Source organism: Pleurodeles waltl, chromosome 4_1, assembly GCF_031143425.1.
Source record: "Pleurodeles waltl isolate 20211129_DDA chromosome 4_1, aPleWal1.hap1.20221129, whole genome shotgun sequence".
Classification (NCBI taxonomy): domain Eukaryota; kingdom Metazoa; phylum Chordata; class Amphibia; order Caudata; family Salamandridae; genus Pleurodeles; species Pleurodeles waltl.
The window spans coordinates 171,045,969-171,065,900 of NC_090442.1; positions in this window are offsets into that span (position 1 = coordinate 171,045,969).

Below are 19,932 nucleotides of genomic sequence, written 5' to 3' on the forward strand. Positions count from 1 at the left end.
TGTTTCCCCATTGCATCCTATTGTAACTATACATTGTTTGCACTGTTTTCTAAGACTATACTGCATATTTTTGCTATTGTGTATATATATCTTGTGTATATTTCCTATCCTCTCACTGAGGGTACACTCTAAGATACTTTGGCATATTGTCATAAAAATAAAGTACCTTTATTTTTAGTATAACTGTGTATTGTGTTTTCTTATGATATTGTGCATATGACACTAAGTGGTACTGTAGTAGCTTCACACGTCTCCTAGTTCAGCCTGAGCTGCTTTGCTAAGCTACCATTATCTATCAGCCTAAGCTGCTAGACACCCTATACACTAATAAGGGATAACTGGGCCTGGTGCAAGGTGCAAGTACCCCTTGGTACTCACTACAAGCCAGTCCAGCCTCCTACAGGACACCATTACACGCGTGCACTACACATAGGTCACTACCTATGTGTAGCTTCACAATGGTAACTCCGAATATGGCCATGTAACATGTCTATGATCATGGAATTGCCCCCTCTATGCCATGCTGGCATAGTTGGCACAAACCCATGATCCCACGGGTCTGTAGCACAGACCCTGGTACTGCCAAACTGCCTTTTCAGGGGTTTCACTGCAGCTGCTGCCAACCCCTCAGACAGGTTTCTGCCCTCCTGGGGTCCAGCCAGGCTTGGCCTAGGATGGCAGAACAAAGGACTTCCTCAGAGAGAGGGTGTTACACCCTCTCCCTTTGGAAAAAGGTGTTAAGGCAGGGGAGGAGTAGCCTCCCCCAGCCTCTGGAAATGCTTTCATGGGCTCAGATGGTGCCCATTTCTGCATAAGCCAGTCTACACCGGTTCAGGGACCCCTCAGCCCTGCTCTGGCACAAAACTGGACAAAGGGAAGGGGAGTGACCACTCCCCTGACCTGCACCTCCCCTGGGAGGTGCCCAGAGCTCCTCCAGTGTGCTCCAGACCTCTGCCATCTTGGAAACAGAGGTGCTGCTGGCACACTGGACTGCTCTGAGTGGCCAGGGCCAGCAGGTGACGTCAGAGACTCCTTCTGATAGGCTCCTTCAGGTGTTGTTAGCCTATCCTCTCTCCTAAGTAGCCTATTTAGGGTCTCTGCTTTGGGGAATTCCTTAGATAACGAATGCAAGAGCTCATCAGAGTTCCTCTGCATCTCTCTCTTCACCTTCTGCCAAGGAATCGACTGCTGACAGCGCTGGAAGCCTGCAAAACTGCAACAAAGTAGCGAAGACGACTACTGCAACTCTGTAACGCCGATCCTGCCACCTTCTCGACTGTTTTCCTGGTGGTGCATGCTGTGGGGGTAGTCTGCTTCCTCTCTGCACTAGAAGCTCTGAAGAAATCTCCCGTGGGTCGACGGAATCTTCCCCCTGCTACCGCAGGCACCAAAGAACTGCATCACCGGTCCCCTGGGTCTCCTCTCAGCACGACGAGCGAGGTCCCTTGAATCCAGCAACTCTGTCCAAGTGACTCCCACAGTCCAGTGACTCTTCAGTCCAAGTTTGGTGGAGGTAAGTCCTTGCCTCCCCACGCCAGACTGCATTGCTGGGAACCGCGTCTTTTGCAGCTACTCCGGCCTCTGTGCACTTCCAGTGGAAATCCTTTGTGCACAGCCAAGCCTGGGTCCACGGCACTCTAACCTGCATTGCGCGACTTTCTAAGTTGTCCTCCATTCACGAGTCCCCATGTTAGTCTATGGGATGACCAGGTTACTTACCTCTGCTCACTGGGTATCTTCTAGGTACTTACCACTCTGGGTTCCTGTAGGAGGCGGGATCTCTATGTAGTGTCCAAAGCTAGGCACTATCTGTAGGAAGTTGAGGCAACCATACGTTGGTTTACCGGGCTAAAAACTAGATAACCTAATGCTCTAATTTTTATGGTCGAGCATTTAGGCCAATCCTGGAGAACTCACAGTATCAATTTTGCAACTCACGCACTCAATGGAGTAACTCAAAACCAATTTATAAAAATACTTTATATTTTAATATAAAATTTAAGACCAAGATCATTGGAATTGGGAAAGTACTTTTCAGGATTTGAATTTTTGTAGTTTAATAAAAATAGTCTTTTTGTGCTTAATTACGCACCATAGGAATCAATGGAGGATCACCTTTAAAAATACATATACATTTGTACAGTTGGTTACCAAGTTCTTCTCTTGCATGTTGGTCGAGGTCGTTGGTGGGCAGACAGTGCCAGCTGGAGAAGTTTGGGCAGCTCCCAGTTCCAGTGGGAGAAGCAGGAGAAGGTCTTTGGAGCTGGTGCAGGGCCACTGCGAGGGACCACTTAGAAAAGCACTGCACCGGTAAGTTTAATAGTGAATCCTGAGGATCTCCTTCGAGTGTTGAGATGGCAAGGGGTGGGGGACCCTTAGAGCACAGTCAGTTCTTCGGTGCAGGGCACAGGGCAGACTGCTGAAGTGCGAATCTGTGAGCCAGGAGCTGTGCACAAGGATGCCCTCAGGAGCATGAGGTAAGTTGGTTCAAGGGTCACTCTGGTGGGAGTACCAGGTTGCTTCTGAAGTCCCTCGACTGGGACTTTCTCTTGGTCATTTTGCAGCCCCATTCGGGCTGCTTCTCTTGGTGTCCAATGTGGGCTGACTAATACACAGGGTATTGGCACGGATTGGCTATGGTGGGTGCAGTGCCACCAAACTTGGCACACTGGCAGGGGTTGTCCTCGTGGTTGTTGGGGTGCAGTTTGGTCCAGCTGCGGCATCTGGGGCAGGAGTCAGCAGCTGGTCAGTGAAGTGACCCTCACTGGCTTGCTGGTTCCTTGAAGTGTTTTTAGAGTGATACCTCCACTCTGAAGGATGTTCTCTGGTGATTGGAGAAGCCGGTAGGTCCACTGGGTTTTTTATAGAGTTGTCCAGTTGTCCAGCAGTTCCTCAGCAGCAATTGTCAGGTCCTGGGTGCAGCATTCAGGGTTTGGTGCATTTTCTTGTTGGTCTTCTTTTGTCGATCGAGTCTCATTTCCTGTTCTAGGGATGCCCTCTAATTACTAAATTTAGGGAGCGTTTTAGGGAGAACCTGGTTGTGACCAATGGGTCATCTACCTTAGAGTGGCTACACCCACCAAGAGACCACTTCCGGTGAGCAGAGGTCACATCCCTATACCTGGTTGACTATTTTCCTTCCATCCAAGATGGAGGAAAATGAAATGGAGTGTCCACCTCAGGTGGCAACACCTTAGGGTTAGTGCCTGCTGGATGGGGCTGCTCCCCCTTTTCTTTGTGTAGTTTTCCCGCTGTTACTCCCGCCAAAAGTGGGGGTTTGCAGCGGGGGAGGGTGCATCTGCTGCTTGCAACAAGCCTGGAGGTAAAGTTTCAAAGACGGTAAGCCCTTTGAAGCTCACCGCCAGGGCAGTGCACATTCCTGAGAGATGGGGTCTTAACATCTCCACCCAGGAAGGTCTATGTCTGCAACCCAGAGAGAAGTAGCTCTCACCCGAAGGCTGTAGATTGGCTGTCTGGAGGTGACAGGGTGGTTAGAACCAGTCAGCAACCATGCCAGGGTAGTTAGCTTTTGCAGTGGGGCACCTCTACAGTGACCCCTGGATACAATTAGTAATAAATCCAATACTGTGGATGTATCATTCTGAGTTGTTAAATACCAAACAACTCAGGGTTCAGAGTGGCCATCCTGTAGCTGTGAAACTTGTGTTGACCAGTGTCCAGCACACGTATTAAACTGGCTACTCTGTCCACTCACTATGCCCATAGTTTGTCAAGGACATACTGGGGGCATATTGCTCATGCAGCTATGCCCTCACATACCGAATGGTGCACCCTCCCTTCGGGCAGGAAGGCCTGCCAGAGGGGTGACTTACCCATAGTGTATACAGTGTGTAGTTGGCAGGGCATACAGGCGATGTGTAATGTCAAGTTTACTTTTTAGGTTTGCATCGGGGCACTCAGTCTGCAAAGGCAGCACTAGGGGTACTGGAATGCATGGCCCTAGAGGGTGGCGGCACAATCAGTATTTGAAGGAGGCTGGCCTGGTTTGTAGTGTGTACCAAAGGTTCTTACACCTTATACCAGGTCTAGTGATCCCTTATTAGTGAAATGTAGGCAGTGTCTAGAAGCCAGGCTGTCTAGGGGTAGCTGTAGCTGAGCAGCCAAGGCTTATCTAGGAGGCATGAAAAGCTCATGCAATGCCACTGTAGTCACACAGTACTTACACACATGAAAGAAAATACTCAGTGTTACAAAAATAAAGGTACTTTATTTTGGTGACACAAATGCCAAAAATACCTTAGAGACTATACTCCCTTAGGAGGTAAGTAATATACACAGTATATACACTAGAATGCAGTAATAGCTGTAAAAACAGTAAGAAAACAGTGCAAATAGTGAAAATCACAACAGATAGCAATGGCCGTAGGGGGAACACAAACCATATACTAAACTAGTGGAATGTGAAAGTCGGTTTCCCACCTATGCAAGTGTAGTGTGTAGAGGGGTGCTGGGAGTGTAAGAAAACACCAAAAGTAAGTAATATAACCCACCCAAAAGCCCAGGAAAGCAGGAGTAAAAGCAGGAGTAAATCACAGTAGGTTTCCTAGAACACACAAGAACACGTGATAGAAGATTTTGCAAGAACCAGAAGAGACTGCAAGACACCAACAATGGATTCCTGGACCTGAAGACCCGTGGAAGAAGGGGACCAAGTCCAAAAAGCACTGAAGAGTCCAGGGAGATCAGGAGCCCCTGCTCACCCGGATGAATGTGCAAAAGAAGAACCACCGGTGAAGAAACACAGTACTGCACCCAAGAAGATGGATGTGGGATCCTGATTGCTGCAGATGATGTCCGACGCCGGATGGAGGATTGCAGTCTGGTTTGCGTCACTGGATTCCGCCAACAAGCTTGGCACACGCAAAGCTCGCCGTTAGTGGAAAATGGCACTGCCTAGGACAAGGAGGGACCTGGTGGCCTCTACCCAGGAGGGGGAGGCAGACGCGGCTCCCAGCATCTCAGAGAGCCCTCAGAAGACCAGGTAGCGTGCACAGGAGTTCCACAGCACGGGGACAAAGAAGGTGCAAATGAAGGCCCACGCAGCACAACACAAAGGGATCCCATGCCGCCAGAGAACCACTCAGGAACCTGTGCATCGCAGGAAGGTGTACTGGAGGCCGGAGCTGTGCTGTGCACGAAGAATGTCGTGGAAGGTCGCACACAAGCCTTGGCAACTGCAAAACATGCTGTGCACGGGGGTACTGTCTTGCATGGGGAGGCAAACTCTTACCTCCACCAAAGTTGGACAGCTGGACCTTAGGATCGTCAGGACCACTTCAGTCCACAACACGTGTTGCTGGATCCACGCACTTCATCAAGAGAGGGGACCGCACCATTGGTCGTCGCTGCAGAGAGGTGCCTGCTGAACCAGGGAAGTGACTCCTTCACTTCAAGGGAGATTCTGTCATTCTTGTGGTGCAGGCTGAAGACAGGCAATCTTCAGAGGATGCAGAACCTGGAAACAGTTGCAGTTGCTGGCAGGATCTGAAGATACAATGTTGCAGAAGTCGTATTTGCTTCTTTGTTGCAGTTTCTAGAGTTCCTGGAGGGTCCAGATGCAATTTCTTCGGTGAGAAGGTGAAGTAAAGGATGCAGAGGATTCCTGCTGGAGTCTTGCAATCCGAATCTGAAGAAACACCCAGAGGAAAGACCCTAAATAGCCCTGAAAGGGGGATTGGTCAGCTACACAGGTAAGCACCTATCAAGGGAGGACTCTGACGTCACCTGCTGGCACTGGCTACTCAGATGCTCCCAGTGTACCCCACCACCTTAGAATCCAAGATGGCAAACCCCAGGGACACTCTGGAGGAGCTCTGGGCACCACCCCTGGGATGGTGATGGACAGGGGAGTGGTCACTTCCTTTGCTTTGTCCAGTTTCGCACCAGAGCAGGGACTGGGGGTCTCTGAACCGGTGTAGACTGGATTATGCAAGGAGGGCACCATCTGTGCCCTTCAAAGCATTTCCAGTGGCTCTGAGAGGCTACCCCTCCCATGCCTTTAACACCTATTTCTAAAGTGAGAGGGTGTAACACCCCTCTCCCAAAGGATATGCTTTGTTCTCCCTTCCTAGGCTCGAGCTGCTTGAGCAACAGAAGGGCACCTGTCTGTGAGGTGGCAGCAGCTGGTGCTGCCTGGAAAACCTCAGAAGGCTAGAATGCCAGTACTAGGGGTCCACAGTGGAGCCCCCAGAGTGCATGGAATTGTACAACCAATACTAGAATCAGTATTGGGGTACAATTCGCAGATGTTAGACACCTTACATGGTCATATTCGGAGTTACCATTGTGAAGCTGGACATAGGTGGAAAATGGTCCTGGACGACGTGGGGGCACCTCTGCTACTGCTGTAAACACAAAGTGTATCAATAACCCAAAAACATCAATCTTCATCACCCATTTAGCTCAATATGAGTAAAAAGTGCTAGCAAATATTAGTAATTGTAGCTATCAAACAAAAAAAGAGAATAACAGAATAAAGATTAAACAAAACATAGAATACCAGATGGGTATTGAAATGTGATGTTTTTGGGTTATTGATACGCTTTGTGTTTTATCAAACTCTGTTGAGACCACATGTCCTATAATGTACTTGGTTGGTAGTAGGTAAAAAAAACTATAAAAGAGACTCATGGGAAGGTGTTTTTTATAAACTGTGAACAAGACCGAGAGGTTGAAACGCGTTGGTGGTGTAGTTTGTAGTGCACTTTTGGATAAAGCAATAAACTCTCCTGGAGTGCAACGAGTCAATTGCTTGGCAATTGTTTGTTTTGGAGATTGTAGAGGAATGGTCCTTTCCTTACGTGTGCACCCGTGAATTTGGGCGCCACAAGGTAGACCGTTTGGTGGATTATATATATATATATATATATATATATATAATTATATATATATATATATATAAACTTGGCTGATTGCAGAAGACCCTCTCACTTTTCTGCCCCATTTTTAACTGATACTGATGTTTTCTGACTCTGACTGATCCCTGGGCACTGCTAACTTGCCCCAGGTGTGCCCCAGGGCCAGTACTCTGTTTAACATGGTATATAAAAATTAGGCCTATTTATAATTGGCTCTAACAACATACCTATAAGTCCCTAGTATATGGTAGGGCATGTAGGTTTAGGGGCTCCAGTGAAGATAGAGCACACCTGTGTGCACTGATGTGGCCCCTGGTGTAATTGTAAAGTCAGGCCTTCTTTGCAGGCTGCTTTTATGTTCAAATGAACCCCAAATTCGACTTTGGAATTAAAAGTACTTCCAAAGTCTCAAACTACCTTGTTTTTACATATATGTCACCGTTAAGGTCTGCCCTAGGTGCCCTCAGGGTTGGGTACAGTGTAAATGTAAACAGGGACTTATGTTTCAGAAGCCCTGGTGAAGGAAAAATAGCTACATTTGTTTTTCTCCATTGTAGTCAATGGGCTCCATAGCCTAGCATGGGGAGACTGTATTTTAAAATAATAAAGACTTATTTTTGGTGGAGCTCAATATTGCAAGTTTGGTACCACATTAAATGTTATAATAAATCCAACAACTTACCAATGTTGAATTTAATATAACCAGCCAATGGAAAGAGTTTGAGAACTTTTTGTGAAAATTACCAAATTCATCCCTGTAGTGCCCATTCCTGATTGGCCAGCCTGTGGCAGCCTGAGCCAGGCTACCTTAATGAGGTGTGAAGTGCCTTGGGCTGAGACAAAGTAAGCATCTAGTGGGCGGAGAACTGCTGCAGCAAATGGCAGAGCCCCCCATTTCCTGCTCTCCCAGACAGATGGAAGTCCCACTGATTAGATTAGGATAGGGGCTGGAAGGAGTGTGTTAAGGGAGATTCAGCCACACCAGTGGGTGGACTCAGCTATATCTAACCTCCAAGGGTGATTTTTTGCTATCTTGTGTTTTTTGAGAATGCAAATTTCTAGGATTTATTTTTGCCACACTTCATAGGAAGTGGTCACCCCACAGGGCGGTGGTTTGCACACCATTGGACAGGACCATCCACTTCTTCCCACCGCAGGAGCAAGGATAAATATGGCAGAGCTGCTCGACAACTCAGATCCCTGCTTGATGAAAATACTAGAGAAGTTGGACCTCTGGCGTGCACCTGAAGAATTTCACTCACAAGGAGCTGCACACTTTGGGCTTCACCATTAAAAGGTATTTAACTCCAGGAGTGGACTCCCTGCAAGCTACAGGTACAGAGGAGTTGGCCAGAGTTCCCTGCATCAAGTTCTATAAGAAGAGCCCAGCATCCATGACCATTTGAGGAGTCTGACCGGGTGCATTCTAGGAATTATAGTCCCAACTCTCAAGGATCAAGTCAGAGCTTCTGGAACCTTGGATCAAGTTTGTGGACACTTCGAGGACCCAAAAGTACCTCTAGAAGAAGTTCCAGAAGTTTGGAGCAACTGTTGTAAAAAGCGCCATTAGTTGAAGAGGTGCATTGTGGGAGTTGTAGTCCCAGACCCTAAGAGGCAAACCAGAGCCTCTGAACCCTTGGCTGGTGCTGCGGACCACTTTCCTGAATCAAGAAACATTTCTGAAAATAAGTGTAACAGTGCTACATCTTGAGTGACTGGAACTCTGGACTTTGCCCCTGTCCAGTGCAGCCTTTCTTAACCCTTTGAGTGCTGTTTGCTTCTAAGTTCTACTTTTACTAAATCTTTTTTTTTTTAAATCATATCTCTGTTGCCCTACATTGGATTTTTGTTGCTGTGGTGTCATTTGGAAGATAAAAATATTTCCTATTATTATAAATTGGTCTGATTTTTATTGTGTGTTGTGTTGTACTTCTTTACTGTTTTGTTGAAATTAAATGCTTTACACACCTGTCTCCTAAATTAAGCTAAACTGCCGTGGTCCAAGCTACCAAGGGATGAGCAAGGATTGATTTATTGAGACCTTGAGTGGATCTAGTGGGGGACTGAGGTCTATTGCTAAGTCTAGGTACCGACCTGCCCTTACTACTATCCCACTTTCCAACACACACACACATATATATATATATATATATATATATATATATATATATATATATATATATATATATATACACACATATAAATTTAGCCAAGAAAACAATATTAAAAGGCCAAAAAATACATTTATTAAAAATATTGTAAACATTAAAAAAATAAAAACAAACAATATAAAAATGAACAAATACTACTATAAAATATAAGATTATGATTTCAAGCACTCCACTCCTACACCAAGGTAAAGTACCTAAATGAGTCCTTCAATGGGGTTGCTTTCACTTGACCAGAATTTCACATGTTTAATTAACATAGCCTCCAAACACAAAGCCAACATGTGTTTCGTCTGTTAAGCAGGTGTCATCACAGACTTCATCAGGGCTACAATACCAAGATTAGATCAAACAATAAATAATCAAAGAAAGGAGGTCGCTGTTCAAACCTCCACCAACATCACCATTGGTGAAGGAAAGATTAAACACTGCATGCCCAACAATTAATAAAAAGGCTCATATCCCTATTGGGAAGAGGGTATCATAGGTAGAAACAGTGGGAGAGTTTACCCCAGAAACATAAATTAAAAAGTACATCTACTCAATCCACTCACAACTTATTTAGAAAAATAACTCACCTAAGAAAACATAAGAAATGTCCATTCCGTCGTCATAGAACTCAAAAATCGTATCCTACAATACCAAGCAATCACAAAATGATTATTCTTTAGACTTAAATCCAAGCCCAAATAACCTATATACCTTATCTCAAATTAATATAGGCTCACAAGAATCAACCATCAAACAGTACCTAAATCCAATTGTAGTCATCATGGCGAGGTACCTGCCACAAAAAGGCTGGTGGCAACTGAACTCGTGATTAGCACAGCGGCGCTCAACTCAGCACACTGTGGCTGTCCCTTGACCGCCAGGATCGTAATATGATAGTCAGACTGCCAGGACTGCAGTGGTCCAACTGCCATTGCGAGTCTGGTGGTCTGAAGACTGCCAGACTCATAATAAAGCCCATAATATGAAAGCCCCTTATGTCATTCTCATATATATTCACTCAATCCCCCGAAAACATAATGGGGTTCATGATCAATATTAAGCCCCATGTCTATGGCTCTAAGTCTCAAGATCCATAACGCTTCTTGCCTTCTCAGTATCATTTCTCAATTACCCCCTCTGGCGTATGCAGATAGTGTCCCAATTCTGTGAAATGAGAACCTACAATGAGACTCCTGCTCTCGACATTGTAGTGTATATGACGCAAATGGTGTCCTCACATCTCCATGTCTCACTGCCCTCCAGTGCTCCAATATTCATCCACACAGTTGGCGTCTCGTGCTATCCATATATTGTGCCATATTTACAAACTAATAAATAGATCACTGTAGGAAAGTACCATCTTGCCTGCCATTTTACCCCCATATTTCACTGTATATATGTTGTTTTAGTGTATGTGTCAATGGGACCCTGCCAGCCAGGGCCCCAGTGCTCATAAGTGTGCCCTGTATGTGCTCCCTGTGTGATGACTAACTGTCTCACTGAGGCTCTGCTAACCAGAACCTCAGTGGTTATGCTCTCTCTGATTTCCAAATTGTCACTAACAGGCTAGTGACCAATTTCACCAATTCACATTGGCATACTGGAACACCCTTATAATTCCCTAGTATATGGTACTGAGGTACCCAGGGTATTGGGGTTCCAGGAGATCCCTATGGGCTGCAGCATTTCTTTTGCCACCCATAGGGAGCTCTGACAATTCTTACACAGGCCTGCCAGTGCAGCCTGAGTGAAATAACGTCCACGTTATTTCACAGCCATTTACCACTGCACTTAAGTAACTTATAAGTCACCTATATGTCTAACCTTTACCTGGTAAAGGTCGGTGCTAAGTTACTTAGTGTGTGGGCAGCCTGGCACTAGCCAAGGTGCCCCCACATCGTTCAGGGCAAATTCCCCGGAATTTGTGAGTGCGGGGACACCATTAACCGCGTGCACTATACATAGGTCACTACCTATGTATAGCGTCACAATGGTAACTCCAAACATGGCCATGTAACATGTCTAAGATCATGGAATTGTCACCCCAATGCCATTCTGGCATTGGGGAGACAATTCCATGATCCCCCCGGTCTCTTGCACAGACCCGGGTACTGCCAAACTACCTTTCCCGGGGTTTCACTGCAGCTGCTGCTGCTGCCAACCCCTCAGACAGGTTTCTGCCCTCCTGGGGTCCAGCCAGGCTTGGCCCAGGAAGGCAGAACAAAGGACTTCCTCAGAGAGAGGGTGTTACACCCTCTCCCTTTGGAAAAAGGTGTCAGGGCTGGGGATGAGTAGCCTCCCCCAGCCTCTGGAAATGCTTTGATGGGCACAGATGGTGCCCATCTCTGCATAAGCCAGTCTACACTGGTTCAGGGATCCCCCAGCCCTGCTCTGGTGCGAAACTGGACAAAGGAAAGGGGAGTGACCACTCCCCTGACCTGCACCTCCCAGGGGAGGTGCCCAGAGCTCCTCCAGTGTGCTCCAGACCTCTGCCATCTTGGAAACAGAGGTGCTGCTGGCACACTGGACTGCTCTGAGTGGCCAGTGCCAGCAGGTGACGTCAGAGACTCCTTCTGATAGGCTCTTACCTGTGTTGCTAGCCTATCCTCCTTCCTAGGTAGCCAAACCTCCTTTTCTGGCTATTTAGGGTCTCTGCTTTGGGGAATTCTTTAGATAATGAATGCAAGATCTCATCAGAGTTCCTCTGCATCTCTCTCTTCACCTTCTGCCAAAGGATCGACCGCTGACTGCTCAGGACTCCTGCAAAACCGCAACAAAGTAGCAAAGACGACTACTGCTACCTTGTATCGCTGATCCTGCCGCCTTCTTGACTGTTTTCCTGGTGGTGCATGCTCTGGGGGTAGCCTGCCTCCTTCTTGCACCAGGAGCTCTGAAGAAATCTCCTGTGGGTCGACGGAATCTTCCCCCTGCAACCGCAGGCAACAAAAGACTGCATCACCGGTCCACTGGGTCCCCTCTCAGCACGACGAGCATGGTCCCTGGAACTCAGCAACTCTGTCCAAGTGACTCCCACAGTCCAGTGACTCTTCAGTCCAAGTTTGGTGGAGGTAAGTCCTTTCCTCCCCACGCTAGACTGCATTGCTTGGTACCGCGTGATTTGCAGCTGCTCCGGCTTCTGTGCACTGTTCCAGGATTTCCTTCGTGCACAGCCAAGCCTGGGTCCCTGACACTCTAACCTGCAGTGCATAACCTCCTGAGTTGTCCTCCGGCGTCGTGGGACTCCCTTTTGTGTCTTCGGGTGAGCTCCAGTTCACTCCTCTTCCAAGTGCCTGTTCCGGTACTTTTAAAGGGTGCTGTCTGCTCATGTGAGGGCTCCCTCCTGGGCCACAGCAACATCCACAAACCCTAACCGCAACCCTTGCAGCTAGCAAGGCTTGTTTGCAGTCTTTCTGCGTGGGAACACCTCTGCAAGCTTCTTCACGACGCATAGCAGACAGTGAAAAGCGCGCCGGGTGCTACTACACTCGTCGCACGGCCGCAACACCGCCGGCTCCATTAGGAGCCGGCTCCTATGTTGCAGCCGCATCCCCGCTGGGCCGGCGGGCGTAAACTAGGTTTGCGCCCGCTGGCCCAGCGGGGATGTTGTAATGGGGACCGCGGGAGTGCGGCCGCATTGGCGGCCGCACAGCGGTTGTGAGAAAGTAGCCTCTTTCTAGCCTTGTTACCCCCACTTTTGGCCTGTTTGTGAGTGTATGTCAGGGTGTTTTCACTGTCTCACTGGGATCCTGCCAGCCAGGGCCCAGTGCTCATAGTGAAAACCCTATGTTTTCAGTATGTTTGTTATGTGTCACTGGGACCCTGCTAGTCAGGACCCCAGTGCTCATAAGTTTGTGGCCTATATGTGTGTGTTCCCTGTGTAGTGCCTAACTGTCTCACTGAGGCTCTGCTAACCAGAACCTCAGTGGTTATGCTCTCTCATTTCTTTCTAAATTGTCACTAACAGGCTAGTGACCAATTTTACCAATTTACATTGGCTTACTGGAACACCCTTATAATTCCCTAGTATATGGTACTGAGGTACCCAGGGTATTGGGGTTCCAGGAGATCCCTATGGGCTGCAGCATTTCTTTTGCCACCCATAGGGAGCTCTGACAATTCTTACACAGGCCTGCCACTGCAGCCTGAGTGAAATAACGTCCACGTTATTTCACAGCCATTTTACACTGCACTTAAGTAACTTATAAGTTACCTATATGTCTAACCTTTACCTGGTAAAGGTTAGGTGCAAAGTTACTTAGTGTGAGGGCACCCTGGCACTAGCCAAGGTGCCCCCACATTGTTCAGGGCCAATTCCCCGGACTTTGTGAGTGCGGGGACACCATTACACCCGTGCACTACATATAGGTCACTACCTATATGTAGCTTCACAATGGTAACTCCGAATATGGCCATGTAACATGTCTATGATCATGGAATTGCCCCCTCTATACCATCCTGGCATAGTTGGCACAATCCCATGATCCCAGTGGTCTGTAGCACAGACCCTGGTACTGCAAAACTGCCTTTCCTGGGGTTTCACTGCAGCTGCTGCTGCTGCCAACCCCTCAGACAGGCATCTGCCCTCCTGGGGTCCAGCCAGGCCTGGCCCAGGATGGCAGAACAAAGAACTTCCTCTGAGAGAGGGTGTTACACCCTCTCCCTTTGGAAAATGGTGTGAAGGCAGGGGAGGAGTAGCCTCCCCCAGCCTCTGGAAATGCTTTGTTGGGCACAGATGTGCCCAATTCTGCATAAGCCAGTCTACACCGGTTCAGGGGACCCCTTAGCCCTGCTCTGGTGCGAAACTGGACAAAGGAAAGGGGAGTGACCACTCCCCTGACCTGCACCTCCCCTGGGAGGTGTCCAGAGCTCCTCCAGTGTCTCCTGCCTCTACAAGGTCACATAGGTTTGGGGTCCATTCGTGGTTCGCATTCCACTTTTGGAGTATATGGTTTGTGTTGCCCCTATCCCTATGTTTCCCCATTGCATCCTATTGTAACAATACATTGTTTGCACTGTTTTCTAAGACTATACTGCATATTTTTGCTATTGTGTATATATATCTTGTGTATATTTCCTATCCTCTCACTGAGGGTACACTCTAAGATACTTTGGCATATTGTCATAAAAATAAAGTACCTTTATTTTTAGTATAACTGTGTATTGTGTTTTCTTATGATATTGTGCATATGACACTAGATGGTACTGTAGTAGCTTCACACGTCTCCTAGTTCAGCCTAAGCTGCTCTGCTAAACTACCATTATCTATCAGCCTAAGCTGCTAGACACCCTATACACTAATAAGGGATAACTGGGCCTGGTGCAAGGTGCAAGTACCCCTTGGTACTCACTACAAGCCAGTCCAGCCTCCTACAGCGGTTACTACCGCCGCCCGCCAAGCTTGTAATGACCCCCTATATCTGTCATTATTTTAAGCACATCTTCTGTGTCTCTGATGAACGATGGAAGATTGGAGACAATTGGTCAGAGAAAAGTATCTACAAATTATGACCATCTTTCTGTAGGTCCCCTAAATCCTGAGACTATTGGTCTTCCAGGGGATAAATCACCTCCTTTGTGTACTTTTGGTAGTGAATTTAAACATGGATACCTAGCCCTAAGCACATTAAGAAAAAAATACTCTTCATATGTGAGTAGTTCACTATCATACCAATTTTCAAGTTCCATGTTAATCTTCTTGGTTACGTTAGCAATGGGATTACCATCCAGTAAAGTAGAGCGCAATTCCTCATTGAAGTCCTCTGTATTCTTATGGACTACACATCCATCCTCATCTGCCTCTATAATAACTATATGTTGTTGTAGGAAAGTACCATCTTGCCTGGCATGTTACCCCCATATTTCACTGTATATATGTTGTTTTAGTTGTATGTGTCACTGGGACCCTGCCAGCCAGGGCCCCAGTGCTCATAAGTGTGCCCTGTATGTGTTCCCTGTGTGATGACTAACTGTCTCACTGAGGCTCTGCTAACCAGAACCTCAGTGGTTATGCTCTCTCTTTGCTTTCCAAATTGTCACTAACAGGCTAGTGACCAATTTCACCAATTAATATTGGCATACTGGAACACCCCTATAATTCACTAGTATATGGTACTGAGGTACCCAGGGTATTGGGGTTCCAGGAGATCCTTATGGGCTGCAGCCTTTCTTTTGCCACCCATAGGGAGCTCTGACAATTCTTACACAGGCCTGCCACTGCAGCCTGAGTGAAACAACGTCCACGTTATTTCACAGCCATTTACCACTGCACTCAAGTAACTTATAAGTTACCTATATGTCTAACCTTTACCTGGTAAAGGTTGGGTGCTAAGTTACTCAGTGTGTGGGCACCCTGGCACTAGCCAAGGTGCCCCCACATCGTTTAGGGCAAATTCCCCGGACTTTGTGAGTGTGGGGACACCATTACACGCGTGCACCATACATAGGTCACTACCTATGTATAGCGTCACAATGGTAACTCCGAACATGGCCATGTAACATGTCTAAGATCATGGAATTGTCACCCCAATGCCATTCTGGCATTGGGGAGACAATTCCATGATCCCCCGAGTCTCTAGCACAGAACCCGGGTACTGCCAAACTGCCTTTCCTGGGGTTTCACTGCAGCTGCTGCTGCTGCTGCTGCCAACCCCTCAGACAGGTTTCTGCCCTCCTGGGGTCCAGCCAGGATTGGCCCAGGAAGGCAGAACAAAGGACTTCCTCAGAGAGAGGGTGTTACACCCTCTCCCTTTGGAAAAAGGTGTCAGGGCTGGGGAGGAGTAGCCTCCCCCAGCCTCTGGAAATGTTTTGATGGGCACAGATGGTGCCCATCTATGCGTAAGCCAGTCTACACCGGTTCAGGGATCCCCCAACCCTGCTCTGGTGCGAAACTGGACAAAGGAAAGGGGAGTGGCCACTCCTCTGACCTGCACCTCCCCTGGGAGGTGCCCAGAGCTCCTCCAGTGTGCTCCAGACCTCTGCCATCTTGGAAACAGAGGTGCTGCTGGCACACTGGACTGCTCTGAGTGGTCAGGGCCAGCAGGTGACGTCAGAGACTCCTCCTGATAGGCTCTTACCTGTGTTGCTAGCCTATCCTCCTTCCTAAGTAGCCAAACCTCCTTTTCTGGCTATTTAGGGTCTCTGCTTTGGGGAATTCTTTAGATAACGAATGCAAGAGCTCATCAGAGCTCCTCTGCATCTCTCTCTTCACCTTCTGCCAAGGAATCGACCGCTGACTGCTCTGGGCGCCTGCAAAACCGCAACAAAGTAGCAAAGACGACTACTGCAACCTTGTATCGCTGATCCTGCGGCCTTCTCGACTGTTTTCCTGGTGGGGGTAGTCTGCCTCCTCTCTGCACCAGAAGCTCCGAAGAAATCTCCCGTGGGTCGACGGAATCTTCCCCCTGCAACCGCAGGCACCAAAAAGCTGCATTACCGGTCCCTTGGGTCTCCTCTCAGCACGACGAGCGAGGTCCCTCGAATCCAGCGACTCTGTCCAAGTGACCGGCACAGTCCAGTGACTCTTCAGTCCAAGTTTGGTGGAGGTAAGTCCTTGCCTCACCTCGCTGGGCTGCATTGCTGGGAACCGCGACTTTTGCAGCTACTCCGGCCCCTGTGCCCTTCCGGCGGAAATCCTTTGTGCACAGCCAAGCCTGGGTCCACGGCACTCTAACCTGTATTGCACGACTTTCTAAGTTGGTCTCCGGCGACGTGGCACTCCTTTGTGCGACTTTGGGTGAGCACCGTTTCACGCATCCTCGTAGTGCCTGTTTCTGGCACTTCTCTGGGTGCTACCTGCTGCTGAGAGGGCTCCTTGTCTTGCGCGACGTCCCCTCTCTCTCCTGGTCCAATTTGCGACCTCCTGGTCCCTCCAGGGCCACAGCAGCGTCCAAAAACGCTAACCGCATGATTTGCAGCTAGCAAGGCTTGTTGGCGTTCTTTAGGCGGGAAAATACTTCTGCACGACTCTCCACGGCGAGAGGGATCCGTCCACCAAAAGGGAAGTCTCTAGCCCTTTTCGTTCCTGCAGAAACCTCAGCTTCTTCTGTCCAGTAGAAGCTTGTTTGCATCCACAGCTGGCATTTCCTGGACATATGCCCATCTCCGACTTGCTTGTGACTTTTGGACTTGGTCCCCTTGTTCCACAGGTACCCTAGATTGGAAATCCACAGTTGTTGCATTGTTGGTTTGTGTCTTTCCTGCATTATTCCTCTAACACGACTTCTTTGTCCTTAGGGGAACTTTAGTGCACTTTGCACTCACTTTTCAGGGTCTTGGGGAGGGTTATTTTTCTAACTCTCACTATTTTCTAATAGTCCCAGCGACCCTCTACAAGGTCACATAGGTTTGGGGTCCATTCGTGGTTTGCATTCCACTTTTGGAGTATATGGTTTGTGTTGCCCCTATCCCTATGTTTCCCCATTGCATCCTATTGTAACTATACATTGTTTGCACTGTTTTCTAAGACTATAATGCATATTTTTGCTATTGTGTATATATATCTTGTGTATATTTGCTATCCTCTCACTGAGGGTACACTCTAAGATACTTTGGCATATTGTCATAAAAATAAAGTACCTTTATTTTTAGTATAACTGTGTATTGTGTTTTCTTATGATATTGTGCATATGATACTAAGTGGTACTGTAGTAGCTTCACCCGTCTCCTAGTTCAGCCTAAGCTGCTCTGCTAAGCTACCTTTATCTATCAGCCTAAGCTGCTAGACACCCTATACACTAATAAGGGATAACTGGGCCTGGTGCAAGGTGCAAGTACCCCTTGGTACTCACTACAAGCCAGTCCAGCCTCCTACATTGGTTGTGCAGCGGTGGGATAAGTGCTTTGAGACTACTTACCACTCTTGTCATTGTACTTTTCATAAGAGAAAAATATACAAAACAAGGTCAGTGTATATACACATAGCCAAAAAGTTTTGCATTTCCTCTTTTCACTCTTTTCTAAGTGCTGAAAAGTACTTCTAAACTTTCAAAAAGTTCTTAAAAGTTTTAAAAGTTTTTTTCTGTCTTTCTAAAAAGTTCTGAAAACTTTTTTCTCTTTTTCTATCACTTTTAACTCTCTCTAAAAATGTCTGGCACAGGCCAAAATGTTGATCTGTCCAAACTTGCATATGATCACCTTAGCTGGAAAGAAGCAAGGAGTCTCTGCGTAAAGAGAGGTTTGAGTGTAGGGAAGAATCCTTCCTTAGAATTGTTAATTAACATGCTTAGAGAACAAGATAAGGCTAAAAGTGCCCCATCTGTTGAAAAAGTAGCTAATGGTTCTCAATCTGATCCAGGGACTCCCCCAGGAAAAGATTCTGGAAAGAAACTTCCTAGCCTGCCCATTACTAGACAGTCTAGCATAGTTGGTAATGATGATGAGCCACACCATACAAATAGTGTTGTCTCACATCATAGCAAAAGCATTTATTCTCACCATACTGGTAGTGATGTTTCTGTTAGCCAAGCTGTTAGGGTGACTTCTGTAAGGGACAGGTCTCCTTCTGTTCAATCCCATCATACCTCTGTATCTAGGAATGTCCCTCCCACCAACCCTGATGACAGAATGTTAGAGAGGGAACTCAATAAGTTGAGGGTGGAACAAACCAGACTGAAGCTTAAAAAGCAACAGCTGGATTTGGATAGACAGTCTTTAGAATTAGAGAAGGAAAGACAGAAGTTGGGTTTAGAAACCCATGGTGGCAGCAGCAGTATTCCCCATAGTCATCCTGCAAAAGAGCATGATTCCAGGAATCTGCACAAGATAGTTCCCCCTTATAAGGAGGGGGATGACATTAACAAGTGGTTTGCTGCACTTGAGAGGGCCTGTGTTGTACAGGATGTCCCTCAAAGGCAGTGGGCTGCTATCCTATGGCTATCATTTAGTGGAAAAGGTAGGGATAGGCTCCTTACTGTGAAAGAAAATGATGCTAATAATTTCCAAGTTCTTAAGAATGCACTCCTGGATGGTTATGGCTTAACCACTGAACAATACAGGATAAAGTTCAGAGAAACCAAAAAGGAGTCTTCACAAGACTGGGTTGATTTCATTGACCATTCAGTGAAGGCCTTGGAGGGGTGGTTACATGGCAGTAAAGTTACTGATTATGACAGCCTGTATAACTTGATCCTGAGAGAGCATATTCTTAATAATTGTGTGTCTGATTTGTTGCACCAGTACTTGGTGGACTCTGATCTGACCTCTCCCCAAGAATTGGGAAAGAAGGCAGACAAATGGGTCAGAACAAGGGTGAACAGAAAAGTTCATACAGGGGGTGACAAAGATGGCAACAAAAAGAAGGATGGTAAGTCTTCTGACAAGGGTGGGGACAAATCTAAAAATGAGTCTTCATCAGGCCCACAAAAACACTCTGGTGGGGGTGGTGGGCCCAAATCCTCTTTTAATCACAACAAGGAAAAGAAACCATGGTGCTATTTATGTAAAATAAAAGGCCATTGGACAACAGATCACAGTTGTCCAAAGAAAAGCACCAATGCTCCTACCACTACAACCCCTACTGCTACCCCTAGTGTCCCTACTAATAGCAGTGGTGGTGGGAGCAAACCTACTAATAGCCAATCCAAGGGAGTAGCTGGGCTCACTATTGGTAACTTAGTTGGGGTTGGCCTTGTTAGGGAGGCCACAGAGGCTGTGTTAGTCTCTGAGGGGGCTATTGATTTAGCCACCTTAGTTGCTTGTCCCCTTAATATGGATAAGTACAAGCAGCTACCCCTAATAAATGGTGTTGAGGTTCAGGCCTACAGGGACACTGGAGCCAGTGTGACTATGGTCATAGAGAAACTGGTCCACCCTGAACAACACCTACTTGGTCACCAGTACCAAGTAACCGATGCTCACAACAACACACTTAGCCACCCCATGGCTGTTGTTAATCTCAA